Source organism: Polypterus senegalus, chromosome 1 (assembly GCF_016835505.1).
Source record: "Polypterus senegalus isolate Bchr_013 chromosome 1, ASM1683550v1, whole genome shotgun sequence".
NCBI classification, from domain to species: Eukaryota; Metazoa; Chordata; class Cladistia; order Polypteriformes; family Polypteridae; genus Polypterus; species Polypterus senegalus.
In genome coordinates this window covers 224891485-224897525 of record NC_053154.1, presented here as the reverse complement: position 1 = coordinate 224897525, position 6041 = coordinate 224891485, and positions in this window count along the sequence as shown.

Sequence of the window (6041 nt, the reverse complement as noted above, 5' to 3'; positions counted from 1 at the left end):
TTTTTGTTTAATTCTCTTTTTTTCTGACTGTAAAACATTTTCATTATAGCCTAATTTTCTTTTCACTGAAAGCCACTAAAAAGACAATGGAGAAAATGAGTAACCACTAAATATATTAAACGAAAGGTCTAACTCCGGTGGTCATTTGAAAAATATTATGTAATAGTTCACAACATGTTTTGAAAACTAAAGGCAAATGTGCATGGCTATGGGGATATGAATATGTGCACATGTTTTTTAGCACTTAACTCTAAGAATATGTTCTAATCCATTATACTGTGATCAAAATTTTAGATATCCAAAACTGAACATCTTGCCAAGTACCCCTTAATTCAGATTGTTTCTTTTGATGTTAAAGACTGATAAACCATCTGCCCAGCTGCGATAAGTGTAGCCATCCATCAATAAGCTTATTTTAACTCATTTGCTAAATTCAAATTAATAATGATGTGTTCAGTCACTGTACAGCTGCAAAACTGAAAAGAAAACAAAATCATTCCAGAGATTAGAAATGTGACGATCAGGCAGTAGCCTGAAGTCTTAACCTGTCATCCCTCTTAATCATGTGTGGATAAATCACCAATCATATATTTTGTTTTAATTTTACTCTCTGATAGTAAAATACGTTGGTTCACTAGCAGCGTTACTTCATTGAGTGATGTAACCCATTTTGACATAAAGGAGATCTGGCCATCTCCTTCTAATGTGTTTAATCCATCCTGCATAACTTGCAAATGTTACCTGAGAATCTTGGTGTTTCACTGATTTACAAGAAAAAATAAATGCCAACATTTGTTACATTAACTTTAATTTTGCACATTCAACAGATGCATATTAAAATAAAATCAAATAAACAAAGAATAAGGTTTGAATGTTTTATCAAAAAATGGGAAATTTATAAGAAAGGAAAGCCAAGTGGATAGCCACTGCATGAATCCAGTGTGTTTGTCAGTGTCATTGTGGTCATTGTCAGTGTAGAATTTGCACATTCTTGCTATGTCTACATGGGTTTTCATTCAGCTTTTCCAATTGTCCTTTCACATCTTCAATGACCTTCAGATTAGGCAAACTGGTGTTTCCAAATCTTTTTAAAGTGTGTGTATGTGATGAGTGTGGATTTGCCCTCTATCTAGGGCTGTTTCCTGCCTTGAGTCCACTGTTGTCAGGATAGGCTGTGACTCCCAACAATCGTATGTTTGAGAATGTTATATGTGACCATTCTAAGTCCCACTTAATGTATCTTTATTTAAAATGTTATATATTGTTTCCAAAATTCTGCAGCTATTGGAAAGGTTCAAGTATTAAGAATGTGTGCACAAATAATTGCAACATTTGAGGCGCAATTGGTTACATTTCTTTTGTTTTCCCAACTGGAGCACAAGGAGGTGAAGAAAGTTGCTCACTGTCACAGTGTCAGTAGCAGGATTTGAAACGAAACCGGTTTGAAATCCAAAGCCTTAGGAGAAATAAGGAGAAAAAATGGTAACCCTCATACAAATACCTTCTTGCTTATGATGTTTCAATTTCAAACTTACATTTTGATTACATTTCTTTAAGTTACTGAATGGCATTCTATATCAGCACATATGTTAATACTTACGATATCACATATGGTCAGAAAACACTCAGGAAATGGTATGCCTCTCTGTACCTTTGCATTTATAAACAATCTATATTTCAATCTGAGTTTATGCTGCTTTTCCATTTGAATTATAACAGTATTAAGACTATTAAGAACATTCTATTAACATGCTAGCTTACAGGGAATAAAACAGAATCTTCCAATATCTAAGTAGCTAAGAAAACTAATATTCTATTGTAGTTAAGCAAACAAACAATATCCTTATATATTAACATTAACATTGTAAGACTGGCTCTTATATTATTAATATTTGTTCCTATTTTATTGATTCCAAAGGGAGCAGGATTAAAGATTTAATTTTTTTAATTATTAGTAGCATGTTTAAATACATATGTGCCCTTACTGTATATGTGAGTGGATCTTGACACATTTAAACTTTTGTTCGGGTGTTATATAGTACTGTGTTCTCACAGCTCCTGAGTCTAAATCACAGGTCGAATCTGAACATTTTCACAATGTCTCTGTGGATGTTCCTCCCTCATGTCCAATGATGTGCAAGTAATATGATTTGGGAACTCTGACAGGGCCCTGTTTCAAAACTGTCCAGATTTCAGTTTGCACAGCACTGAATGAACTGTATAGGCCAGGTGAATGATGGAAGGAAGGATGCACACACACACACACACACACACACACACACATTATATATATATATATATATATATATATATATATATATATATATATATATATATATATGGGATTAATAAAGTATCTATCTATATATATATATATATGTAAAATTCCATTACAACGAACTCCCAGGAACCTAAAAAATATTTTTTTGTAACGAGATTCTGTATGTATTACTATAGTGCTTTCTTTAACTTGTGTCCAGGCTTTTGCAATCATTTCAATAGCTTCTTTCGAGTTAATTTTAATCTCCTCCTGCCTTCAAGTTATACTGACAATAATTTATCTCAGTATTTCCTTGCCATAAAAAATTGTCTTTTTTCTAATATGAACTGTTATTGTTATACTGTTATTTTTCGTGTCTGCCGTTTCTATAGGAGGGTGACAATGAGTTAAATTCCAATGGAGGTTTTTCAAATGTTGACGAGCAATAAGCAAAAAGGTATCAGGTATCAGGAAACAAAAAAGGCAACAAAAAAAAAAAACTACGAAGAAAGTTTGAAGAAAGAAAAAAAATTACAGTGTTTCTGTTTGGGGATTATTGCACAAAACAGAGCTGCGGCCACAGAACTAACTGTCTGCGGATGATTCATTCAGGAGTTTCAAGGTCTTTTGTGCACTTCGTTGTAATTAAAGTATCTGCTAAATGTGCTTCGTAGTAACCAGATTTCTAGAGACTTGTGTCATATGGGGAAGCTGTAGGGACCATAAAAATACTTCGTTTTAATAAAAATTTTGTTGTAAAGATATTTCGTTGTAACGGACTTTTACCTGTATATATATATATATATATATATATATATATATATATATATATATATATATATATTGTGGCAGTAGGGGCGCTAATGCTCCCTTGAACCCTAAGGTACAACTCCAGACACCAGGTAAAGTCCAATACTTTTATTTTGTTCTTCAGTGCACCAAGCACCCTCCACACTACTCATATAATAAACCAATAATACTCCAACAATAATAAAACAATAAACTCTTCTAGCAATCCTTCTCCTCGCCCAGACACTTGCTCCTCTACCTCCCAGCTCAGCTCAGTGTCTGGACTGAGGCACCGTCCTTTATATCCCCTGCCCCGGAGTTGTTCCTGTCCAATTAGACCACAGTTCCTTTTTCCTTCCGGGTCAGGGCATACAGTCCTGTTCTTCACCCCGAGCACGCGTCGTTCCTTCCCGCCACGTGACCGTGGACGTACTCCCGGGTTATAGGGCATCACAGAGCCCATAAGCCCCCACAGCGACTCCTTGTGGTCCCAAGGTATCCAGCAGGGCTGTGTATAAACACCACAAAGTCCATAAGGCCCTGCTGGACCTCGGGCACGATCCTGCATGGGAAGCTGGCAGTCCTCCACAATATATATATATATATATATATATATATATATATATATATATATATATATATATATATATATATATGCATATAAGAAGAGTTTCATTGCAAAATGTCATATTCAGACTTTGACAGTGAATAGTGTAGAAAAATGTTCTGACTCTTTCATATCAGAATGTGATAACTCTCAATTTCCTTTTAATACAAAGTACTATTAATATTTTTCTGGTGGTTGGGGATGCCCACACATCCAGCATGATAGTAATTTTGAGATGGTGGCTTTATCCTAGACTCTCATTTACAACTTTATTCTTCACTCATAAACTGCATACTGAACACATACACTATGAAATATATATTTACAGTAGTTATTTGTTATTTTTCACTTCTGTCTCTCATCAGAAATTACTACTGATTTGTTGCTCTTCACATTAAGATTTTGTCTAAAACACTAAATACAGTTAAATTTAATATAGAACTTTCATTGAGTTGACTATAACTGACTTTAATTTACTGGCAACTAAATAGCAGTTGGAAGTTGTGCATTTGTATGTACTTTGCTGTCAATCTTTTGGCACAGAATCTCAATATACAGTTTATGTACTTTTAAACTAGAGAACATTAGAATTTGGAAAAGAACAAGTCATTCAGCATAACCAGCCCATTAATCCTATTCACTTAGACTCTGTAAAATACGATTGAAGGACCCTAAAGTCCTATACTCTACCACATTGATTAGTAACTTATTTCTTGTGTCCATGATTCTTTGTGTGAAGAAAAATTTTCCAAAATTTGTATGAAATGTTCCCTTAATAAATTTCCATCTGCCTCCCTGTGTCCTTTAATTCATTTTAAAGTAAGAGCCAGGATATTCCATACAGATTCCTTCCTCCATTTTAAACAATTCAGTCATGTTACTTGATCCTCTTTTACTTAAACAAAAAGTTTCATCTCCTTCTGTCTTGCCTCATGGCTTATACTTTGCAATCCTGCAATCAGTCTAATGCTATTCTCTAGGCTTTCTCTGTCTTTCTTGTAATATGGTCAACAAAACTGCAGAGTACCCCAGATGAGGCTTTATGAGTGATTATATATCATAATCATAACCTCTTTTCTTATAATTCATTGGTTAAAACAATTAAGGGAACATTTAAATCACACATGGATCTCGATGAACAAAATATTCAAGTGGAAAATCTTTACTGAGTTACACTGTGTAATTAGTTGACAACAAAATAATATAACAATGGTCAATAGAAACCAAAATCACTAACACATTCTGGGCTGGATTCAACATCACACTAAAAATCTAAATTAAAAATTGAAATCACAGGTTGATCCAACTTGTGTGATTTTCATCACGGCAGCTCCTAATGTGACTCAGTATTGTGTAAGGACACTACGAGCCTGTATGTACTTCCTACAGGATCTGGGCATGCACCTGATGAAATGGTGGCTGGTGTTCTGGGAGATCTACTCCCACACGTGGATTAGGGCATCAGTGAGCACTTGGATAGTCTGTGGTGCTACTTGGTGGTGTTGGATGCACCGATATATCACATCCCAGAAGTTCTCAATTGGATTTAAGTCTGAGGAATGTGCAGGTTAGTAAATGGCATCATTGCCATTATCATCCAAGAACTGCCTACACACTATGACCACTTGATGCCAGACATTGTCCTGCACCAGGAGGAACCCAGAGCCCACTGCACCTGTGTAAGGTCTGACAATGCCTCTGAGGATTTCATCCCCAACAGCAATTAGGGTATTTTTGCCTAGCACATGAAGGTCTATGCAACCTCCCAACACTCCCCTTTCCCCAGGATATGCCTCCCTGACCATTATTGACCCAGCACCAAACTGATCATGCTGGAAGATGTTGCAGGCTACATAATGTTCACCACACCATCTCCAGACTCTTTCATATCTGTCATATGTGCTCAGTGGGAACCTGCTCTCATCTGTGAAGAGAAGGGACACTAGTGGCAGAGGTGCCAATTGTGGCATTATCTAACAAATGCCTATTCAAGCTGCATGGTGATGATCTGTGAGCACATGTCCACTAGGTGATGTTGGCCCCTCATGCCACACTCATAGAGTCTATTTCAGACAGTTTGGTCAGAAGCATGCATACCAGTAGCCAGCTGGAGGTTAATTTGTAGGGCTCTGGCAGTGCCCCTCTTATTCCTCCTTGCACAAAGGAACAGATACTGGAGCCCTTCTACAACCCTGTCCAGTACTCCTCGTGTAACACCCCATCTCTTTGTAACTCCTTTATGTTCTTGAGACTGCTGGGACACACAGCAAACCATCTTGCAACAGCACATATGGATGTGCCATCCTGGAGGAACTAGACTACCAGTGCAAACTGAATTGGCTGTATGTACCACCTCATGCTACTATTAGTGTCAAGGAAACTAGC